Source organism: Chrysemys picta, chromosome 5 (assembly GCF_011386835.1).
Source record: "Chrysemys picta bellii isolate R12L10 chromosome 5, ASM1138683v2, whole genome shotgun sequence".
Lineage (NCBI taxonomy): Eukaryota > Metazoa > Chordata > Testudines > Emydidae > Chrysemys > Chrysemys picta.
Genome location: NC_088795.1, coordinates 78,095,726 through 78,120,974, shown reverse-complemented (window position 1 = coordinate 78,120,974; position 25,249 = coordinate 78,095,726).

The window sequence follows — 25,249 nt, the reverse complement described above, 5'->3', positions numbered from 1 at the left end:
TGCTCTGTGTAGCTGCAGCCTGCACCTGCCCTGTCCTGGGCTTCTTGTTTCTTCCCCAGCAGGAAATGTCTTACAAGAAACCAAAGATAGTATCTAGATTTTATGGGAAGTGTGGCATCTCTATCCTTACTGGAGGAGTTACTCTGCAGTACATCTTCCTTTTTTAGAATCCTTTTTTTAAAGTTACGGACTTAACTAAGACACTATTAAACTATCAAACTTTCAGTGTTTAAGCAAACTAAACTCAACCCTAACATGTCTCAGTCTGTCACTGAGGCTGTTTCAGCAATCTTCCTGATCTGCTGTATTGCAAACACTCTTTAGTGAAATCCTTGTCTATAACAGACAGTTCAGTCTCATGGTCAATAACAGGGTCAATCTGTGAGTTGTTTTAAACTTGTGTCTGCTCTCACTGCACTTGTCTTGGCCAAGTTGTCAGCTCTCTTGAGCACATGCTTACAATTCCTAAGATTTTGCCCTCATCTATGATTGCTGAGTATGAGAAAGGTGAGTTCTTTAATCACTTTAGCTTGTTTTTTTAACTGTGCAGGAGGACTTGCTTCTTTATTGTAATATTTTATCTGACTGTACTTTCCTAGTCTTTTCTCACTATCACAGACTCCTTAGTCATGCTTTGTTTTTGTCCCATAGTCTGTTTTAGTGGAGTTTAGCAGTTTCCAGGTTACAGCATTGCAGCCCTATTATTAAGTACTTGCTAAATATTAATCTTCTCTTGCATCCTTTGCTTTTCATAGATTTCAACGCTAGAAGGGACCATTGTGGATATCAAATCTGACCTCCTGGATAACACAAGCCAGAGAAAATACTCTAAGGATTTTTTTAGGATATCTTTTAGAAATATATTCAATCTGGATTTAAAAATTGCCTTGACAGAGAAATCACCCCGACCCGTAGTAAACTGTTCCAATGGTTAATCACTTTCACCATTAAAAATGTATGCCTTATTTCCAGTCCGAATTTGTCTAGCTTCAACTTCCAGCCATTGGCTAGTGTTATACAATTATTTGTTCCCCATGTAGGTACAGTAGAACTTCAAAGATATGAACACCAGAGTTATGGACTTACTGGTCAACCGGACACCCTGTGAAACAGGAAGTCTTCCATCAGGTAGCAGCAGAGTCAAAAAAACAAAAGCAAACCAAAACCAGGAAATATTCTACTGCCTCAGGCTTTAGCCCTGGGGCTCATGGTTTAAGCCTGGGGGGGGAGGTTGGAGTTTGGGGCTGCAGCTGAAGGGTGGGGGAGACAGAGCTCCGGGGAGGGGGGGAGGAGCTGGATGCTTCTGACCTTCCGGAGCACTGGGACTCCGGCCTTTAGACTGGGGAGAGTGCTGGGGCTTGGGGCTTCAGCCCCATGGCTCCATTCCTGGTACTCCCAAGTATGGCATTTCCATTGTTTGAAATTGGTGTTATTCATTTTTAAGTTATTAGCTCTTGCAATCTCCAGTACTCTTCTCAGTCATTCCTGATGTTCAATGGCAATGCTGCCCCAAATTATGTTATCAATGTACGCCTTTATGCCTGCTAGACCTGCTAGCATCTGGCTAATTGTAGGATGAAATACTTCCTAAAGACAGCACCTGCCAAACAGTGTGTTGAAAATGTAGATATAGGCACTTTCACTATTCAAGGGGATCAGCAAAAATTCGGCCAATTCATCTGATTTGTTGAAGAATTTTCTCTTGCCATCTTAGGTAACAGTTCACGCACTGCACCATAACAACTCTAACTCAGGAACCAACCCATGCAACAAACCTCAATGTCAACTCTGCCCACATATCTACACTAGCAACACCATCACAGGACCTATCCAGATCAGCTACAACATCACCGGCTCATTCACCTGCACGTCCACCAATGTTATATATGCCATCATGTGCCAGCAATGCCCCTCTGCTATGTACATTGGCCAAACTGGACAGTCACTACGCAAGAGGATAAATGGATACAAGTCAGATATCAGGAATGGCAATATACAAAAACCTGTAGGAGAACACTTCAACCTTCCTGGCCACACAATAGCAGATGTAAAAGTAGCCATCTTACAGAAAAAAAACTTCAGGACCAGACTCCAAAGAGAAACTGCTGAGCTCCAGTTCATTTGCAAATTTGACACCATCAGATCAGGATTAAACAAAGACTGTGAATGGCTATCCAACTACAGAAGAAGTTTCTCCTCCCTTGGTGTTCACACCTCAAGTGCTAGCAGAGCACCTCACCCTCCCTGATTGAACTAACTTCATTATCTCCATACTGATTTATACCTGCCTCTGGAGATTTCCATTACTTGCATCTGAAGAAGTGAGGTTCTTACCCACGAAAGCTTATGCTCCCAATACTTCTGTTAGTCTTAAAGGTGCCACAGGACCCTCTGTTGCAGTTCACCTCTTGTGGGCAAGTGGAAGTGTCCTTTTTTAACGTTTTTATTCAGTTTCCTAGGGTCCATACACAGCCATATCCCCCTCCTTTTTTTCTCTAAAGTTATAAGGAGCGAACCCAATATGTTGGTTCTTCCATTCTCCAAATGATACCCTTTGCTATCATGTTTTGCAGCTCTTCTTCTAGACTCTTTCTTAAAACACGTGGAACTTTTTGTGTGGCAAGTACCACAGGTTCTACGTCTTCTCTATATCATGTATGTTATTGTGAGACACCCATTTCCTGTGAATACATCTTCATATGAAACTAATAATATTTTTATATCTGGGTCTATGTTGTCTCTCTGTGGTATATCTCCTCTTAATAAGACCAAGCACCTCACATGTGTTTAGGTCCAAGGCTGGCTGCTTGCCTATCACCATAAACTCTTATTTTATCATGTTCACTTCATATTTAAGTGACAATGTGCACTCTCCCAGCACTGGAGTTGTTTCTCCTTTATAGTCCTTCACAGACACTTTTGACTCTTATGTGCTCCTTACCCCTCTCTAGTTCAGTTTCTATTATTGTATTTATCTGTTCCCAAGTGACTATCTTATGGCACATAAGTGTCATTTGTGCACATTTTAATTAATCAAGCTTTTGCGTTTCAGACTACTCCATTACTATGCTTAAGCACTCTTCTGCTTTTTCCAGCACATTTTAGCAAAATGGTTGCATTTATTTATTAAAATTTCTACATATTTTGCTGAATGCTGGGCATTTTCTATACTCATGTTGGTTGCCACATGACTGGCATTGTTTCCTGCCTTCCTTGTTTCTGTCCTTGAACAATTTAATTTCTGTGACCTTTTCCCTCTAGGCTTTTCACTTGTGTTTCTGTTTATTCTGATGCTTGGCATTTACATATTGACTTTTCTCAAATCAGATTTATCCACCTTAGTAACCAATCATTGACTTCATTTTTTATTGTTACACTTCAGCACAATTGACTGCCCTGCACCTTTAAGCAGGGGGTTGGGAGGAGTGTGGAGGGAGGGTATTTGGCTGTCCAGATGAATGAAGGGAATAGTGCTCTATGGCTGGGGGAGGAGAGGGGAGGGGGGGAAAGGGAGATGAAAACTGCTGAAAAAGTGTCAGCATGGTCACTGACTCATCCCCTAGGATGCAGGTTTTAAAATGGGCAGTTCTGCGCCTGAAGCCTCCCTTTTACACAGAGCAGGCTGATGTCTGGGTTGGGGGGGGGGGGCAGAAGAGGAGGGGAGGCAGCCAAGATAATTGTTGGCGCCTTCTTGTGTGGGATGTCCAGTTCAGGTACTCTATAAGAAAAGGTATACAGTGACCAGATAAATGGCCTGGAAAAGGACTTAAAAAGAGGCGGTTGTTAAAGGAACAAACAGGGGGGCGGTTGGGGATTCTATGAGGCAACCCCCCATTCTTATAGCTCACCTTAATCCTCCTCTGAGGAGGGGTGGATGGAAAGGTCCCGGCAATGGATTTGCTGGAGGGACCTGGATTGAAAAAGAGGGGGAGCTGGTAAAAGCCCTCAGGTAATTATGAAATAAACACAGGGTTACCTGCACTGTACACTTTTATCTGCCTGCTAGTCCCAGATATCTAATAATAAAGTTGCAGCCTGATTAAACTATGTCAAATGTCTCCTGTCCTTTTTTCGGTGTATCCAGACAACTGATCTTTAATGAGTGTGTCTTTTAATATTCCATATTCGTAGGACGACTTTTGGGTTTTAAAAGTCTGTGACAAGCTCCTCTATTGTTTCCCATTTATTCTATATTTTCACCCTGAATCTCTCTCTCATAAATAACTTTTTTTCTAGAAAAGCAATTATCCTCAAACATTTTCACTATTTCTGTAGACCTTTCCTCTCCCTTCCCACCACCATCTGCATGAAGTGCATTGTAAACATCTAGGGTTTCTTTGAAGAGCAGGGCTTGGAGCCTTAGAGCTTTGGCACTTGCCTCTTTCTTCAAGCAGTCCTGCCAGTTTCATTCCCCCTATCACTGCTGCCACCAGTCTGCCACCCCAGGCAGCTACCTAGTCTGTTTATAGTTAGAGTGGCCTCTGCAAGCACTCCTAATCCAATAATACCCAGTGAAGCTCTCCACCCAACAGTTCAGATTCTTGAGTGGCCTTGGATGTACCTTTGCTTTGGACAGAGACTTCTTAATACTGGAGCTTAACTGTGTCTACTATTTTAAATGAAGGGAACCATTTGCACCCACCAACTTTGACAAGGATTACCTGTTAAAATATACATCATATCTGAGGATTCTAAAGATAGATGAACTGCTTTTAAAAGAAGGCGTAAGTATTAATTATTGGCCATGCTTTAAAATTGATCAATTATGAAGTGGGATTTTAGTTAGCTGAAAAATATTTTGATAACAATGAATGAAAATGGCCTTCAGAGTGAGACATCCGTGCTGTCTATTGCTTATGCTCTGCTACTGCTTTACAGTACTACAGCGTTTTTTTTTTTGTTTTGTTTTGTTTTAAGATGCACCCAGAAAGGAGTTTGATTTGAATATGGGAATACTACTACTACTTGGGCCTGATCATTTAAGGTTGCTGAGTCCCCTCCAATTGTCATTGACTATGAGCACTCAGCCTCTTTCAGGAACAGGCCCTTAGTTATTGAGGATTAACCATTTTCCCCCTTCCTATATTTTATTTTCAATAAAACTAGCTGTTTAGACAGATGCTCAGAATCAGATATATAGTCTCACATCAAAGCCTAAAGCAAGGAGTATTAATCATGAAAACACAGCTCCATCAAAAAAATAAAAGTTAACATTCTCCATTTTAATCAGATCAATAGTTCTGGCACCTACTTTCCCATGTCACCTTAGAGTCCAAACAAAAACTCACATATAAGATCATTCATCACGGTATAATTTAAAAAGAAGTTCACTGTTAAATACATAAGGACATTTTGAAAATCAGGCACATCCTCAAATAGATTCAAAGGAGATGTAAATTATTAATGTATAGCAAGATATACATATAATATGTAATGTTACCAAGCGTATTAAATCCTCTTTTACCTGCAACAAATAATTGAACTTGGACAACTATTGAATGAACAAATAACAGGACTAGGGCAAACTACTGATTAATGAAGAGCATAACATTATGCCCCCTGAGCTTTGATGCAGTGCTATAAATCTGCTTTAAAACACTTTATACACTTAACAGGACTTTGACCCCGTATTTTTATTATTCCTCCTCAATTAAGCTGTTTGGGCTTCTGACTTAATTTGCACCAGCTATGGACAGCTTTTTATCCTGTGTTGGCCAGAGCTGCTGATCAAAATGTGGGAGAGAAGAAATTTATAGTAATTGGGCAAACTATTCATAGCAAACTATTTATTTGCCAGATTTAACACTTTTGTCCAATTCATGGAGTTGATCATAAACAGATTTTGATTTTTTTTATTAATATATGTGGTTTGTGTGGTTGATTCTCACAGGGAGAGGACAGGAAAAGTGTGTAGAATTAGGAGGAGGTGGGTTATCAGAATATGGATTTCTTAGGCCATATTTAACCTTTCCCTTTCTAAACCATTTTGATAAGACCCTGCTTGAGATATTACTGTTAATAAAATTAGCCTATTTTAAATACCATATAGTGCAACCAGATTTATAATGAAATTGCTGTCATCAGATTTACATGGGGTATGTCTGCTCCAGAAGATGGAGGTGAAAAACACTTGGCTGCATGGGCTCCCTGCATATCTCCTTGGAATGTATTATGGAAGATGAGATCTGTTACAATATATTGCACATCATTACCAGATATTTCTATAGATTTCATGTATTTTTCTTCTCAGAGGTTTGTATGGCACTTCCTGCCTATGATAGTCCAAGAACCAAACTAGCATGTTTGAACTCATAGTCCCCTACAAATAACACAAATTATGTATTATTTGTCTGCTAAATTGATTGGCCTTCATATACATTTTATGCAGACTCAAAACATATATATACAATTTCAGGAATGCAACATTATAAAAAAAAATCCCACCAAATCATTGCATTTGTAGAAATGTGAGTCTTTCATTTTAAACCCACCCGAAAAAAGATTGGGTATGAGGGCTCTAAAGGACAGAGAAAAAGAGGATCAAAAATACTCTTCTGTTTTAATTTGAATCATAAGTCTTACAGCAACGTTATAAGGGGATATCTTGGAAATGGCAAACTATGTATTTTGGCATAGATCTATCTATATGTACCATGCAGGATGTTCTGATCTTAAATGCCTGTGTGGATTCCCCCCACACCTAATTTTAAAGAGCTACATTTATGAAGCAATGTCTTCATTTAAGGTCAAGCAAAACCTTGAACGTGTTAATCAAAGTGAATACTTATTGTCATATCTCAGTTCTGACATTTAAGAGAAACTCTTCATGCAAATTAGATATGTGACTGCATTACTAGAAGAGAATATCAAATACAGAACACAGAAATACAATGAAACCCACTATATTGACTGAAGCCCTTCATGTGCTTCCTCTCAAGTGCAAATTAGACTTAGATTTGTCCCCTTTGAAGTTTAAGAATCTTTGGATGTATGCTGTTTGGTGCATACTGATGTCTATACTAAATAAAAATTAAAAGTATTATATGAAAATACATTTCCTGCTTGTGTGTTTCCTGTACTTATAAGTGTATGCTCGGCACTGAAGTGCTGATATGTTAAACAAAGTAGACTGATAACCCTTAAGAGTCTTTCAAATTCAAAAATATAATTTAATTTTTATGCTTTGATGATTTCTTTTTAATATTTGACTTTGTTATTTTTCTCTGATCCTGTTATATACCTAACATTTTCTGGGCAAATGGATAATTCACAGGCCCTTTTTTTGTATTATCCAAATAGGTAATTAATCAAATCTGGAAGCTAGATTGTACACCTGAAAAATAAATATTTATTGCCAATGTAAAGATACATTCATAAAGACCAAGTAAAGGTTATTTTATTTGAGAGGTGTAACATGGTATGCACTGATTTTTTAAATTATTACATGGATTTCTAAATTTAAAAATAGTCCAGAAAACTAAAAAGGCAGTTTCTAAAATGTATAGAGCCTAATTTTGATCCCACAGCAATTTTAAATCTGTATAGCTCTTTGGAATTGATTTGATTTATTCCTGATTAGACTAGTGTAAGTTAAGGCAGAAATTAATTATAAATAAAACATACTTTCATTAGACCTGCCCTGTAAGTAAATGACACAGGCATTCCTTATATAAGATACTTGATTTTCCCCAACTGAATTGTTGGTAAGCAGTTGTTACTTTAGCTAAAAGTTGTTATGCTTGTTCTGCACCCTCCATCCACATGGTCCAAAACTCCTGGTAGGGGTCACATAACCCTTTTTGTCTTTGTTGGTGTTTGTGATTAATTTACCCCTACAGTTATGTTAACTGAAGGGTGTATTAAAACTTCATTGAGACCGATGGGTGTGACCTCGGCCCATAACCAGCTTTCACCCTGCTTGTAACAAAATGCCCCCGGCTCAGCTTTGCTTTATGTCCTGATTAGGCCTTTAATGGTGACAGCCAAAAACCAATCCCAAACAGATAGAAAAGGAATACTTTAACAAACTACAAATGATACGAGCTTAATTATTTACCTATATCCAATGTCTTTCTGTCCAGATCGTTTCACATCACCAACACAAAATAATCTTATTCCCACCCAAGTCTTTTGGGTGCTTTTCTCTCCCTGAATTTCCTTTCAATGTGCTCCTGAGGTTGTTGAGATGTGGTGGCTGTGACTGTTTTTACCCATTCTGTTCTAATGGGGGACTTGTTACTGTCATAACTTTTCCAGCCTCAGCTTCCACAGCTGCATTCTCAGTTTCAGGGGGCAGCCACACTGAAATCTTATCCTCCTGATACCTCCTTCGATGGTTCTTGTAAATAACTTCGGGTTTTGTCATGGGACCCAACTGTATCCAGTATGCCACTGTGCTATAGAATAAGTCCTCCAGGAAGCATAGTGATGCTATGCTTCCTGTACACTCTTAGAATCACAGATATGTAGGACTGGAAGAGAGACCTCAATAGATCAATATAATCCAGCCCCCCAGAACTGAGGCATGACTAAGTATTATTTAAATCATCCCTGGCGGGTGTTTATCTGACCTGTTCTTAAAAGCCTTCAATTATGGAGATTTCACAAACTCCACAGGTAATATGTTCCAGTGCTTAACTACCCATACAGTTAGGAAGTTCTTCCTAATGTCTAACCTAAATCTACCTTGCTGCAATTTAAGCCCATTACTTCTTGTTCTGTTCTCTGTAGTTGAGAACAATTTATCACCCTCATCTTTATGGCAGCCTTTTGTGTACTTGATGACTTATGTCCCCTTCTAAGTCTTCTCTTCTCCAAGTTTAAACAAACCCAATTTTTCCTCATAGGTTATGTTTTCTGGACCTTTAACCATTTTTGTTGCTCTCCTCTGACTTTCTCCAATTTGTCCACATCTTTCCTGAAATGTGGTGCCCATAACTGGACAAATGTCTCCACTTGTGGCCTTATCAGTGCTGAGTAAAATTGAAGAATTATTCATGTCTTGCTTATAATACTGCTACTAATACATCACAGAATGTTAGCGATTTTTGTAGCATTATTACATTGTTGACTTATATTTATTTTGTGATTCACTATAATCCCCAGATACTCTTCAGCAGTGCTCCTTCCTAGGCAGTTTTTTTTTTCCATTTTGTACTGGTGCAATTGATTACTCCTTCTGAAGTGTAGTATTTTGCATTTGTCCTTATTGAATTTCATTCTATTTCTTTTAGACCATTTTTCCAGTTTGTCAAAATCATTTTGAATTCTAATCTTTTCCTCCAAAGCACTTGCAACCCCTCCCATCTTGTTATTATACACAAACTTTATCCGTGTACTCTCTCTGCGACTATCCAAATCATTTATGAAGTTGTTGAGTAGAATTTGACCCAGGACCGATCCCTGTGGGATCCCACTCAGTATGCCCTTCTAGTTCGACTGTCAACATTGATAACTACTCTCCTACTTACAGTAGGTTTGTCTAGGCTATATTTCCCTGGTTTGCTTCTGAGAAGGTCATGTGAGATAGTATCAAAAGCCTTATTAAAGTCAAGATCTATGACATCTACCTCTTCCCCCTATATCCACAAGGCATGTTATCCTGTCAAAGAAGGATATTAGGTTGATTTGACATTATTTGTTCTTGACAAATCCATGTTGATTGCTACTTATCACCTTATTATCTTCTATATACTTACAAATTGATTGATTATTTGCTCCATTACCTTTTCAGGTACCAAAATTAAGCTAAATATAATTCCCTCCGTTGTCCGTATTCCCCTTTTTATGGGTAGGAACTACATTTGCCCTTTTCCAGCCCTCTGGGATCTCTCCACTCCTTGATGAATTCTCAAAGATAAATCGCTAATGGCTCAGAGGTCCCTTTAGCCAGTTCCCTAGGTATTCTAGCATATATTTTGTTAGGCCCTGCCAACTTGAAGTAATCTAATTTATGTTTTTAACTTATTCTTTCTCCTATTTTAGCCTCAAATCCTACCACATTTACAGTTATGTTCACTATGTTAGTCACCTGATCACTGCTAACTTTTCTGATGAAAACAGACAAAAAAAGTATTTAACACTTTGGCCATTATTGCATTTTCTGTTATTGTATTTCCCTCCTCATTGAGCAATGGGCCTATTCTTTCCTTCTTTTCATGCAATCTTTCATTTGCTGAGAGACATTTCCAGCCGGGGCAGAAACAAAGAAGCCCAGGACAGGGCAGGCGAAAGCTATATCTACACAGAATAGTAGAAAGTCCTGTTACTCTGAAGTAGCAGATGTGGAGCCCTGAGAAAAAAGCTTCAAGACATGGAGGCCTAGAGCCTTTTGGGTCTGGTATTGGTTAAAATAACTTGGAGTTGTGAGCAAAGACACCTCCTGTTTGTTTCCTTCTGTGTTCAGGGAAAAATGACTTTGTACATTCTTTGTGAATAAAGAAGATTGCATCAAAAATACGAGACTCCATCATCAATGTCTCTTCCAAACTGGAACAAACTGCGAAACCCCAACTTTTTGGCTAGTAGCTGGGGTAGGGTTGTCAACTTTCTAATTGCACAAAACTGAACACCCTGCCCTACCTCTTCGCTGCCCCTTCTTCAAGGCCTTGCTCTCCGCTCACTTCATCCCCCCTCCCTCCTTTGCTCGCTCTCCCCCACCCTCACTACTTTCACTGGGCTGGGGCAGCAGGTTGGGTTGCGGGAAGGGGGTGACAGCTCCGTCTGGGTGTGTGGACTGTGGGGTGGGGCCAGGGATGAGGGTTTTGGGGTGCGAAGAGGGCTCTGGGCAGGGAGTTGGGGTGCTGGGGTGCAGGCTTTAAGTGGGGCCAGAAATGAGGAGTTCAGGGTGTGGGAGAGAGCTCTGGGCTGGGGCAGAGGGGTGAGGACTCCAGCTGAGGGTGCAGGCTCTGGGGTGGGGCCGGGGATGAGGGGTTTGGGGTACAGGAGGGGGCACTGGGCTGGGGCCCAGGGGTTCAGAGTGCAGGAGGAGATGTAGACTCCAGATGGGGCTGTGGGCATGGGGGTGGGACTGGGGATATGCGGTTTGGAATGAAGGAAGAGTCTCTGGACTGGGACTGGGACTGGGACTGGGGGTTGGGGTGCAGGAAGGAGTTCTGGGTGTGGGGTCCCAGCGGTGCTTACCACGGCTCCCAGGAAGTGTCTGCCAGATCTCTACAGCCCCTAGAAAACATGGGCAGCCCGGGCCCATGAACTGCCCTCATGCTCGCAGGTGCCGCCACCGCAGCTTCTATTGCTCGCAGTTCCTGGCCAATGGGAGCTGCGGAGCCGGCACTTGAGGCAGGGGCAGCGCGCGGAGCCTCCCTGGCTGTCTATACACCTAGAGGATACAAAGACTTGGTGGCTGCTTCTGCGAGCCATGTGAAGCTAGGGCAGGCAGGTAGCCTGCCTTAGCCCTGGGCCCCCGCTGCACCACCAACCGGACTTTTAATGGCCCAGTTGGCAGTGTTGACTGGAGCTGCCAAGGTCCCTTAACCAGATGCCTGTCAACCCTCTGCTGGGGTAACAATATCATCAGACCCATAGGCACTGGCTTCCTTCAGACCTGGGGGGGGTGCTTAACCCACCTCTCCACCCCAGGCCCATATCCTATCCCTTCCCCGTCTTTTCCTGGCTCTGCCCTGCCCCATCCCTTCCCCCAAGTCTGCCTCCTCCCCATATCATGCCCCATCCCCACTTTTCCTCCTCCCTCCCAGAGCCTTCTGCACACCACAAAACAATTGATCTCAGTGGGCAGTAGGCACTGGAGGGGAGGTGGAGATGCTGGTCAGCGGGAGATGCTGGGAGGGGAGGGGAGAGCTGGCTGCCAGTGGGTGCTAAGCACCCACTATTTTTTTCCGTTAGTGCTTCAGCCCTGGAGCGCCGATGGAGTGAACGCCTATAGATCAAAATTAAGTTTGTTAGCCAGCCTTCTCTCTCATCATCACTCCATTCATTTTTGATCAGCTTTTCATTTTTACCTCTCTGTTTAGATAAACATTTTTACAGTATCGTACATGCCAAAGATTTCAAACAAAGACCTAGATTCTTTGGCAAAATCATGTGGTGTATGGATTGAGTTCTGTTGACTAGATTAAAGTTGCTCCTGCTTTGAATTTGAGTTTTGAATTTGACTTGTGCATTAGTCATGCTGATAAGATCTGGTGTACTATTTGCTTAACAGGCTACTATTCAATAAATCTACTAGGTCAATCTGTCCCAGGTGTAACTATTAATATTCAGTGGAGTTACAGCAGGGATAAATAATACCTATTATATAGCTGTTCTCATGGTAGATTTCAAAGCACTTTAAAAAGGAGGTCAGTATAATTCTTTCCATTTTACAGATAAGGAAACTGAGGCACAGAGAGGGAAGGGGACTTGCTCAATCAATGGCAGAACTGAGAATAGGACACAGGTCTCCTCAGCCCAGTGCACTAGCCAGACCTTTCAAACTCTACAGTAAAGGTCATCTCCAGAAATTGTTGATTGAATAACTCCACAGAACACTGTATATCTTTTTTATTGATAAGAAAGTTGTAAACTATTCAGCATCAATACAAAGTTGGCTTGGTTTTGAGTTGCTTTAAAATATCATATTTTAGATTAGCCATAAAACTCTGCTAAACAATTGTCCATTTAAGCTTTGGAATGTGACTTCCCTGCCTTATCTGTTAACCTCAGCCTCAAAATATTGAGACCCAAATTTGTTGTTTATTTAGCCAAGTTGTCATTTACTCCAAATGATCAAAGATGCTCCATTATAGTAAATTAGTTAGTTCTGTTAATTCCAATGATCATATTTACCTGTTTATCCAATACTGTTGAGTTGGATGGATCTAAGAGGAAGAGAAGAGAGTGAAAGTAATTTGCATAGTTGATTTTGGTTGCAGATAGAAAAGTACCAAATATGTTAAATTAAAATATTATTATGCTTAGCCCTAATATCCTCCTGCATAGCAGGGGGTATATTTGGCATGTTATGAAGTCCTGAAAGATATAACAACTAACAATGTTACTTGCTACCTTTTAATGTTGTGATTCATGACACATAAAAATTGGGAAGGTATGTTTACATGCACAGTTGTAGTACACTATATGTAAACTACATCTGCACATACCTCTAACCATGTGAAGTTAGGAACATCTCTTATCAAAGCAAACAAAAACCCCTCAGAATCTGCCACCTAAAAAGTATATCTAAAAGGTCTTGATTCATTATTAAAATACCTGCTCTGTAGCTTGGGGCAAGGAATATTTATGGGCTTCTGTCGCTCCACTGTTGTAGGCTCGACAAATTTTAATTTTTGCACTAGGGCCTATACATTGTCCAGAATAACAAATAACAAATATTCTTTTTTCCTTTATCCCTCCATTAGATTGGCCCACATGACTGAAGGCCAGTTTTAATGATAGAACTGAAAATAGCTCAGAACACGTAAATTGACTAATGTCACAGCTCTCTTTGGAAATTTTCTGAGAAAAGTTCTCAGATGTATTCATTATTCAGAATGATCCACTAATTTCTCCAGCAACTAACTCTTGACATGTAGATCATTTGAATTTGAATTATGAATTAGTCAATTTGTGCTTTAACTTCTATATTGTAACTAATTTAGTTAACTACCTTAACCAACACTGTGAATTTAAAATGGCATGTTTGATTGTAATGTGATGTATTTGTTAGTAATATATGCCACACAATCAAAAAACAAGAGTGCTATGTGATTTATAGCAATTAACCAACAGCGTGATTTGCCAGTTACAGATTTGACAATCAAATGTACAATGTAAAATTTACTTTCAATAAATACTCAAGCAATCAAGCCAATAGTGAAACTTGCACAAACTTTAATGTTTGCAGAAAGTGACCATAAAAAGATTGTGAACACAATTGAATTGAATTTCATTTTTGATATAGAATGAAGATTAGAGGGTTTTTCCCCCTTCTAGTTACAGAGCTCCACCTACTTGTTTTTGCCTTTGCCCAGACAAAAATGAGGATGTTTATCAAGAGCAAAAGAAGTACAGTTATTTTTACTCTCTTATCTTACCAAAGTGTATCACAGTTACCACTACCCATTAATTAGGGTGAAACTCACTTTGAGCTAAATTCTGTCTCTCTTCACTCTTTGTTTATGGCAGAAGGATGCAGAGGTGCATCTCTCCAGCTGGATTCCTTGGAACCTCTGTGAATGACGGAGTGTGGGGGCCAGAACAGAGTGCAGGGTAAAATCCTATTTCCATACCCTGTTGTGATAATTGGGCATGCAAATGTACCTTAATTGTGAGCTCAACTGTCAGAAGTATGTGAAAGTTCATAAGAAGTCACAATAACCTATAACAAATGGTGATGGGAAAAGGTACAAAAGGGAAACAAAGACTGTATGGGTCCAAACAAAAAGTTCTACTGATATAATTCAAGGACAGTTTTAAGATCATGCCTAGTAAACAGCATGAGACCAAAAATGAGTGATCCAAAATTGGTATGTTGGATATTGGGCCTAATTGGTAGACAAAATAATGAGGGAATGGGTTATTCTACTCATCGTTCCCTTCTGGGGTCCTTAAAGAAAGGCTTTGTGAGAAAAAAAATGGCTACTGGAGTGAGTTTCACCATCACTGCAGCCACACTGTCTCCTGGGACTCCGGGCCTTCTTCATCCTGACCCTGAGAGATGTCCTGACCAGACCAGGCCATAGAGAGGGACCCAGATGACCTGGCCACCTCTACTTGCTGCATCCCAGACACCACTGGGGATGTTAGACTTTGTTGTCCCCCACACCTCCTTGTATCCCATTTTCCTTCCCCACCTTATTTCTTCTCTTTCCTCTCTCTCTCTCTTTCCTTTTCTCAGATAGGAGTCTTAGTTGGCCAGGACTGTATATATTGCAACACTGGTGTAAGTCGGTGATCATAGAGGCAGCTAAAAGCAATGCTCCAAACAGCCCAATTCTGGAACAAATTTGCCAGGTCTCAGAATGGCTGATCAGCCCATGTGCTGTGCCTCAGTTTCCCAGCAGTGATATTGCAAGTGAGAGTCAACATCAGAGACAGAAGCTGCATTTGCTGTTCTTTTCTCTCCCCCTTTTGTGTGTTTGTCTTGTTTTGTCTTAAGAAACAGGATCAGACTTCAACAACAACAGCAAGAAAAACAGAGAGAGAGAGAGAGAGAGAGAGAGAGACTGACTGTCAAACAACGGGGGTTTTCCCTTTTAAAAATCTCTCTCCAGTTAAAGGGAAAAGGAACAAGAGATGTTATTAAAAATGAAAGCCTGACTTAATACTTTATATTTCAAATGCTTTAACTGTTTCCCGTTCTTTTTTGTATTTTTAATAGAAGGTTTAAAAGATTTTTAACAGAGTGTTTGCCATGGTTCTAAGCAGGCTGACATCTCTGTATACCAAACCCCAAACCTCATGTAACACTGTTCAATGTTGGACAGCAACAGTTACGTTAACTTTGATTCCTTGGGCCAAGGTAGTTGTAGTGAGGTGACAACTCACTGGCGTGGCGCCTCCTGCTGGTCATCCTGGGAATTAGCTCTTTCAGCCCAGAGCACCCTCTGCAGGCCGGGGTCTCGCCTACTGCTGGCCCCCATGTCCCTCCTGGACCCCGGTGCCCCTCTACATCAGGGTTCTGACCCAGCAGTAACCCATAATCTGGGTCTCCCCACCCAGGAGAACCCTCTACCCTCTATCCCCACCTTGCCTCAGTGGCTACTGCCAGTCATCATCTAGCCCACGCTCACTGGGGCAGACTGCAGTCTGTAAACCATTCATCATCAGCAAGGGGGTTAGGACCTGCTGCCTTTGCCTATCTCTGGGCTCCGCAGTTCGGTGGGAAAAAATCTAAATGATAGTGCAAAAAATGTATCTTTAGTGACATGTTGCAACCAAGGCTTTTGTATGGGTGGTAACAAAATCTTCCTTGATTCAACAAGTGGTGGATGCTGAACACTTTTCCTCCCAGGCTCCAGTGACTGTCGGAGTGGCCAATCTTTCTTGATGTAGTGGGAATCTCTTGCACAACTATCCCATTCGCAGAGACCCAATACTGTATATAAAAGTTACCTTATAGTTTGCTTGTTGTAATAGTGTTTTCCCAAGAAAGCACATGAATGTTAATCTTAATAAATTCAACTCAAAAGATCCAAAAATGAAGTCCTGACTGCAAATTAAGAGCTGTATGCACCAGGAGCCCCATGAAAATTAAGAGGGCACTATGCTTTATAGGTGTGATCTAAAACCTATTGAACTCTCCAAGCATTTTTCAGTTGATTTCAATGGGTCAGGTCTATAGCATTAACAGTAAGAAAATTACTTTGAAAAGCATTACTTGAACAGTTCTGCATATTTCAATAATATGATATATTTGGTTTTATTTGCTAGGTTTCTGACTCTTAAATGTTGCATTTAAGATGATAGAACACTTCACTTTAATTAATGAAACAACTGCAAAACACTGACATTTACCGATTTCCTTTTTTTCCATAGGCTATTGTTAAATGCTGTGTAACTAGTATAGTCTCTTAGCATTTTAAACCATTAAAGCAGAAAAAAATGAGTTTATATAACAGTTAATTGCCAAGTACTTTGCCAAGTGAGTAAAGAGCTGGTACATTGGTTGTGTGTCCACAAAAACGGTGGCCGTTAAAATCAGAAATTAGGATGATCTATTGTTAAAACCTACTTGAGATTTTAGATGGAGCTGCATGGGTCTTGGCTGGGGAGAATATTAGTCAGAACAATGGTTTTCTCTTTTTCTTTTCTAATAGGCTATGAAATTTTTAATTTCTACCTGGAAGGAAGGAACCACCAAGGAACCTTGGTTTAACATCTCTCAAAGGCTATGTCTTTACTGCGGAGCAAGATGTGTGTTTACATTAGGATAGTTACCTTGATGTAAAACCTAGTGAAGACAATGCACGGTAACTTTTACTTCCTTGTAATTAGTTGAAGTGAATCCTAGATATGGGGTTACAGGGTTGACCTTGATTAGCTACAAGCTAAAGACTACACATTTCTTGTCTCCAGTATGCTTTGTCATCTAGATAGAAGAGTCCTGCATGGAGGTAGCTAACATTGCATTAGAGTTTTTTAGATATAGAAATGTGGGGTTGAAAGGGACACTGAGAGGTCAGCTCATTCATCCCCCCACACAGAGGAGAATTAAATATGGCTAGACTATCTCTGATGGATTTGTGTAACCTGTTCTTTAAAATCTCCAATGATAGGGATGCCACATCTTCCTAGGTAACCTATTCCAGTGCTTAACTATCCTGATAGTTAGAAAGTTTTTCTTACAAACTAAGACAATTAATTCTTCTCCTCAGAGGGTAGGACATGGCGAACAATTAATTGCCATCCCATTTTATATATCTGAAGATTTATCACATTCTCTTTCAGCCTTTTCTCTAGACTAAACATGCCCAATGTCTTCAACCTTTCCCCCTGCAAAGATTTAAGATTGGGAATATTCCCATGAAGTCTTTGGGATTAATCATGTGTTTGAATTTAAGTACATGCTTAAATCTTCATGGGATCAGAAGCTATATTAATAATAATGTAGAGCTAGTTTATTAACCTCTTATTCATGCTGTGTTGTTACATGAATATTTCTACTGATCTCTATGGGATTATTAACATGAATGACTGTACACCAATCTGACCCTTTTAATTTACATAATTATATTTATTTGTTAAGAACCAATAGTCTAGCTGGCCCTGCATAGGACACAGAAAGAGGACTTGGCTCCTTCACTAAGTAGTTGATCACCTAAATGCCCATAAGCTAAATTTCCAATATGCAACTTGTGCCATCCATACCCATCTGACAATGAGGAGGAATGTGCTATAATCTGAACCATCCAGGATCAAAGTTCATTTACAAATATGCATTTGAGGTTGGGTTTTTTCATTTGTTTTGTTTTTTTCTTTATCCCCTACTTATTCTGCAACTCTAATTTCAATTTGACTTGTGTGCATCAGGTATTGAACAATTATTCGTTATTCCACTCTAAAAATTAATAAAAATATTTTGATTAATATTTCAGCTATCTTAAGTTTCTTGGGAGTGTGCTGCTATGCATGTCATTGGTCTTGATAGCCTTCGGTCAACAACCTATGAAGCAACTTATCCCTCCCACAAGGAAACTCAAAATCAATAAAATAAATACTTGGCAGTTGTGCTCAAGTAATACCGGCTTTTGATGTATTTATTTTTATGCCACTCTGATTATGCTACAACCCTTTCTTCTTATGTACATTTCATCAAGTGTTCTTAGACATAAAAATAACTATTTGAATTTTAAGTGCTACCTTAGAGCATAAAAAGAAACACAAAGAAGCAAACCATTCGTTGTTGGAGACTCTTTGAAAAAAGCATGTGTGTGTCTGAAAGGCTCAAATTTTCAGTATTATCTGCATGATACTGTAAGTTTTGTGGCAAGGAACTTAATTTTGTATATCATAATGAATGTGTTTGTATTCTACCGATTTGATTAGATCTGTGAGCTCATTTGATACCATACAGAAAAGAGTATAGAACCCAGGCCTCATTCCACTGAAGTCAGTGGCAAAGTTGAATCAATAGGGGCAGGCACCTCATGTTTATATTTTAAAAATTATCTGTATATTGATTGGAATTTGTAAATCAATAAAAGGCATAAATCATTATATACTATAGGTGTTGCAGATAGTGATTCCTGTAGTTAAAGTTACGTGATATTTTCCCATTACACTGGTCTACAATTTTTGAGAAGTCGTCTGCTTCAGAGATAAAATGTGCCATTTATTATGTATTTTGATGTGCTGAATTCAAATATGACAATTAAAACAACTGATTGGCTACTGTTTCTAAGATATTTAAGTTTTTACATTTTATGTCTATGTATATTGTGTAGATAGTAGAGTTTTAATCATAAATTGTAAACCTAGGTCTTTTCATGGGTTAATGGTTGCTTTACATGACAATATTTCACCTGTCCTGTTTATGTAACACTTTAAAAATCAGCAAAAGGGTTATATACATAAAATTTATTATGAAACAAAAGGCAAAAAACTATTATGTACATAGTTTAGTCCTATTCAGTGTCTACTTGGCGCTTCTTGACTTGTCTCTTGTATTCATTAAATGGAGCATCTCTTGCTACTGTCCAGCAATAGTCTGCAAGCATTGATGGGCTCCATTTGCCCTGATAGCGTTTCTCCACTGTTGCAATGTCCTGGTGAAATCACTCGCCGTGTTCGTTGCTCACTGCTCCACGGTTCAGTGGAAAAAAATCTAGATGAGAGTGCAAAAAATGTATCTTTAGTGACATGTTGCAACCAAGGCTTTTGTATGCCTTGAGGAGGTTTTCCACCAACAACCTGTAGTTGTCTGCCTTGTTGTTTCCGAGAAAATTTATTGCCACTAACTGGAAGGCTTTCCATGCCGTCTTTTCCTTGCCACGCAGTGCATGGTCAAATGCATCATCTTGAAGAAGTTCACAAATCTGAGGACCAACAAAGACACCTTCCTTTATCTTAGCTTCACATAACCTTGGAAATTTTCCACAGAGGTACTTGAAAGCTGCTTGTGTTTTGTCAATGGCCTTGACAAAGTTCTTCATCAGACCCAGCTTGATGTGTAAGAGTGGTAACAAAATCTTCCTTGATTCAACAAGTGGTGGATGCTGAACACTTTTCCTTCCAGGCTCCAATGACTGTCGGAGTGGCCAATCTTTCTTGATGTAGTGGGACTCTCTTTCACGACTATCCCATTCACAGAGAAAACAGCAGTACTTTGGGTATCCAGTCTGCAGACCAAGCAAGAGAGCAACAACCTTCAAATCACCACAAAGCTGCCACTGATGTTGGTCATAGTTTATGCACCTCAAAAGTTGTTTCATGTTGTCATAGGTTTCCTTCATATGGACTGCATGACCAACTGGAATTGATGGCAAAACATTGCCATTATGCAGTAAAACAGCTTGAAGACTTGTCTTCGATGAATCAATGAACAGTCTCCACTCATCTGGATCGTGAACGATGTTGAGAGCTGCCATCACACCATCGATGTTGTTGCAGGCTACAAGATTACCTTCCATGAAGAAGAATGGGACAAGATCCTTTTGACGGTCACGGAACATGGAAACCCTACCATCACCTGCCAGGAGATTCCACTGCTGTAGTCTGGAGCCCAACAGCTCTGCCTTACTCTTGGGTAGTTCCAAACCCCAGATTCAGTTCACCTTGTGTTATGAGGTGTGGTTCAGAGGAGGAGGATGGGAGAAAATGTGGGTCCTCTGACATTGATGGTTCAGGACCAGAAGTTTCATTCTCTTCCTCTTCCTCGTCTGACTCAAGTGAGAATGATTCTGGTGCATCAGGAACCGGCAGTCCTTCTCTGTGGGTTACTGGGTGTATAGCTGATGGAATGTTTGGATAATGCACAGTCCACTTTTTCTTCTTTGACACACCTTTCCCAACTGGAGGCACCATGCAGAAGTAACAATTGCTGGTATGATCTGTTGGCTCTCTCCAAATCATTGGCACTGCAAAAGGCGTAGATTTCCTTTTCATGTTCAACCACTGGCGAAGATTTGTTGCACAAGTGTTGCAGCATATGTGTGGGGCCCACCTCTTGTCCTGATCTCCAATTTTGCAGCCAAAATAAAGGGGATAGGCTTTCTTAACCATAGTGGTTATACTGCGCTTTTGTGATGCAAAAGTCACATCACCACAAACATAGCAGAAGTTATCTGCACTGTTCACACAAGTACGAGGCATCTCTGCTCACTTTGGCTAAACGGAAATGTGTCCCTTTGCAAAATCAAACACTGAGAAATAAGAGAGCACGACACTGGATGATTTCTAGAGCTGATATAGGGCAATTTGTTCAGCAGAGTGATGTAAGCTTCGTTATGATTCCATCATCCATGACTTCTAGGAATATCATGATGCAATTCATATCATGTATGACGCAATACCAGCTTCAGATTGCATCATTCATTGTTTTGCCTAAAAAGCAAGTACTGTCCAAACCCAGTCATAGATTTAGTCATAGATCCAGTCAAAGATGTATTTTAGTCATTTCTGGTTTAAATTGAGGTCCCTTCCCTTTATAACTCACTTATCCTCTGCCATTCTTATAATTTTGCAACACTTTAGCAACTAGAGCAGAAATTCTTCATGCTAGGTGTCTGCCTCAGGCTGAATTTTTAAAGTTCCCACGAAAACAGTTCAGCCATTTCTCTGAATAAGCTCAGGGGAAAATAATGCTGTTAAATTCTTGCAACCATTTTGTTGAGAAGTTCTAGTGTTACCAAACTTTGGTGCAGGCAATTGAAATTTGGCATGTGGGTTTGCCCTGGTCTTAAGGATATGACTTTTGCTGGTCCTTTGAAAATATGCCCAAATTTGGCCAAATTCTCAGTCTCTGAAAGTCGCAGTTAGTTAGCACATAATCAGTAGAGACTTTTTATTTTGACAGCTAATTTTAGTAAAGATTTCATCAGCACTGGGTATGCTCTTCCCAAGGATGCAGGGGCTAAGCAGAACATTCCTGGCAGGTGCTCCTCCATGGAGCAGCACTGGGCTTGAAACTTTAAGAAGGGAGACTGGCTCACCTGTGCTATCCAGGCCATTCCGGATTGGCTCAGCCGCTGAGAAGAAAACTCCCTCATTGGAATACAGTCGGAAGGCACAGATTGATGAGGAGCACAGGTGCAAAGGGGAAAGTGGCACTGGCTTGGCAAAGCCTGGGACAAGGAACAAGGAGAAAGGGAGTTGGGCAGAGGGAAGTGGACCAAGATTGGATGAGTATCCTGGGAGCCATGGGCGGGAGGTGGAGGAGACTGGTAAAGGTCATCTCCAGGGGACAAATAGCTTGGGGTGGAGAATTGAGAATGGCTAGGCAATGATGGGGTGGGGTGGGGCATAGGGAGAATGGTACTGGGATGGGAGCCAGAGCTGGGTAAGAGGCAAGATGGAAACTGGTTGGAGGGGATGGGGCAGAAGAGGCTGTGTCCACTACAGCACATTGGCAAACTGTGTGTCTCACCTCTCTTTTGCTGGTCCACATAAACAACCTACTACTGCTATCAGCTTCTCCATTAGTTCAAATGGCAAAGGTCTGTGCAGTAGATCTTAATGTTCCAACCATGCCACAGAACCATGTGGATGTCAATTTGATAACACATGATGAAATGTGGGTTTTCAGTTTTTTTTCATTAAAAAAAAAATCCCTTAGGAAATCTCTCTCATACACACACACCCTATGTTAAAAGCACTGGTTGAGTCAAGCCTGTGCAATCTTAATTCAATCCCCTTGTGTACATACATTATGCTAGTTTTTATTTACATTATTGCATAATTTTTTTTGCCACAGGACCCCTGCCTCATTCAGTGCACAGGATGGACCTGGTCTGGAGATATAGGGTTATATAGAGATGTTGATTGTCACCTGTAGGACCCCTGCCTCATTTTTTCTGCAATCCCCTGCCTCATATATTCTACACCTTCTAATTTCTGATAGAGAAAGGATGGTCTTATGGTTATGGTAGTTGGGGAATTGGACTCTCTACTACAGAATCCTTACGTCAAGCTGGGCAAGTGAGCTAAATCAAACTTTCCAGAGGGAGACACCTGCACTTGTCTTTTCTTTTTCATTCCTCATTTTCTGGGTGCCTCACTTGAGGCCCCAAGGACTGAAATAGATGAATGCTGAACACTTACAACTTCAAATGAAGCCAATGGGAATCTGTGCTTTGAACGTATAAAATGCCAAGTATTTTGGAGAGGGGGGAAGTCAGGGCCTAGGCATCTTTAATTGGGCACCCAATTAGTGGAAACTTGACCTTAATATCTCTGTGCTTCAGCTCCCCATCTGTAAAACTACAATATAACAACTTCCCCCATCTCATAGAGATGTGAAAATAAATTGTTTACAAAACACTCATATATTATAGCGATGAGTGCCATAGTAAAGCCCAGAAGGAAATCAATAATTCTGTATTCAGAGCAGAGTCTGAATAGTATGAAGTAAATAAGGCCCGGAGCCACACATTCAACAATGAGGAGAACTGAGCACAATCCATCCTGTGCTCTGAATGGGACAGCAGTCCTGGGGAAAATAGTATTGATCATGTAATTAAAGACTGCATTATACACTTACACAAGGGGGTAAATTAAAGTGGCAAAGGTAACTTTAATTGTGGTATTTTCTAATGAATTTGCAACCTTAAAATGTTCTTTCAGTGTAGGGTTTTTTGTTTGTTTGTTTTGCTTTTAGTAAATATATTCAAAGTGCTGCAGGAGCAACTGACAACCTCTGAAAATCTTTTAACCACTTAAATGCTGTCCTATGAACTTGACAGATTGGACAAAAGCCTTACCCTTTAGAGCTGAACAATATGTCAGGTTAACCCTAGCCAAAATACATTTTATACTCTATTATGTGCATTCAGAGCACCAGAGAGAGAGCTCAATACTGATCTCACCCTGGAATAAATATGGACCAACTCTGTGGAAGTTTCTGACTCAGAATATTCTGAAGATGCGACTAGTGAAGTAGTTAAGACATTATTAAATTTATGATATGTAGTATAAAATAAAAAGGTAAAATAAAAATAAATACGTTGTTTCATATTGATATTTCATTTCATAAATAGTTTTAAATTACATGTTTTCTTGCAAGACAATGTTTACACTTTTATAATAGAAACAGATCATTACAAAAAACAAATTAAATACTAAACCTCGTGGTAAAGTAGTGACTTAATGCCCTTCCCAATGTCTGCAAGTAATATTAATCCTGCTTTTCAGTAGTCAGTTGTACACTTAAATGTGTGTGGCCCATGTGACATTTAATTGCCTGTCCATTTCTTGCTCCTTAGAACTTTCCTTGGGTATAGTTAGAATGAAGAGAGCGCTTCATGTGGAGTCCCAGGTTAATGAATGGTTTTGATACACTCTTAAGGGTGCCTCTGTTCAAATCTTTCTGGGTGGAAGAGGGGTAATTTTGACATGCTTCAGGAAGATATGGTTAAAAGCGAGAGAAATTGTGGTAAAAGGAGGTCTATCTTTGGTTTCTACATGTCAGTCTAGCAACTTTGACTACAGAAACATTTCTTGTTAGTAGCTCTAACAAAAAAATCCAAAATCTAAGTAATTACAGAATAGTACCCCACTTGATGAAAAAGGGTGTTATTCTCTGATGTTCATATCTATAGAAAGCCATGCTATAGCAGTCCATGGCTTAGGACTTTTTCAGTACAGAAACTACACATCTGGCTCAGTTTTCAAAAGCCTTCTATGGATGGAATAAATAATAATAAATAATGGTATAAACTAGTTATGTATTTTCGTACGTGAGAGGATGACCTTCATAACTTACTCGAAATTTTACTTCTCATTACTTATGGGTCATTCAATCAGTGGTAGAAATAAATTATATTGTTCCACTGCCCTTTGGTATGTATTCCCTTTGTAAATGGATATTTTTCATTGACCTGACATATTTGTAACAGTAATGTGTTTTCAAGCTATAAATATTGATAGAGCAACAATGTGAATGTTTGCACTTTGAATATTTGATCGGCTCCTCAAACACCTATGGAATGAATATTAGCAGCTCAAGAAAAGCTAGTTATTCTATTTATCTCCCAAAAGGACAATTCATGCTTCAGGGGTTTTTAAAATCTCTTATTAAATGACTTGTTTCTCCTAAACCAATTATTTAATTTTGAATGGTTTTAGCAGAGGTTGAATTTCTATTCCAAATCTTTGACTACAATACATCTCTGGCACAGATTACAACCATAGGGAATGGAGTAAGACCAATAAGTAGGATATTGTACAGTAATGTCAGCTACTCAGTGTCTATGTGTCCCATTGGAATCCATAAATAGACCCCAAATATCAAGGTGTCTGTTATCTAATCTTTAGTGCAAAACACACAGGCAAAAACTGCCTAGAGCAATTTTTAATCCTGACTAAGCCATGGACTGTGTAAGGTTTGAAAAGACACTTGACCTCCTTGTTCCTCAGCTAATCCAGCTGTGAAATTGATAAAAGCAATTGTATAAAAACAAGACCTCTCTAGAAAACCGATGCTGCCTCCCATCTGACAACAAATATGAGTGAATAAATGACCAGCCTAAAAGGTGTCAAACTGAGTTTAACAGCATTAAGATAATAGATATTTCACTTTAAAATTTGGGTTATCACCACACTTGTATAACAGAGAGTAACAGAGTTAAGTCCACTG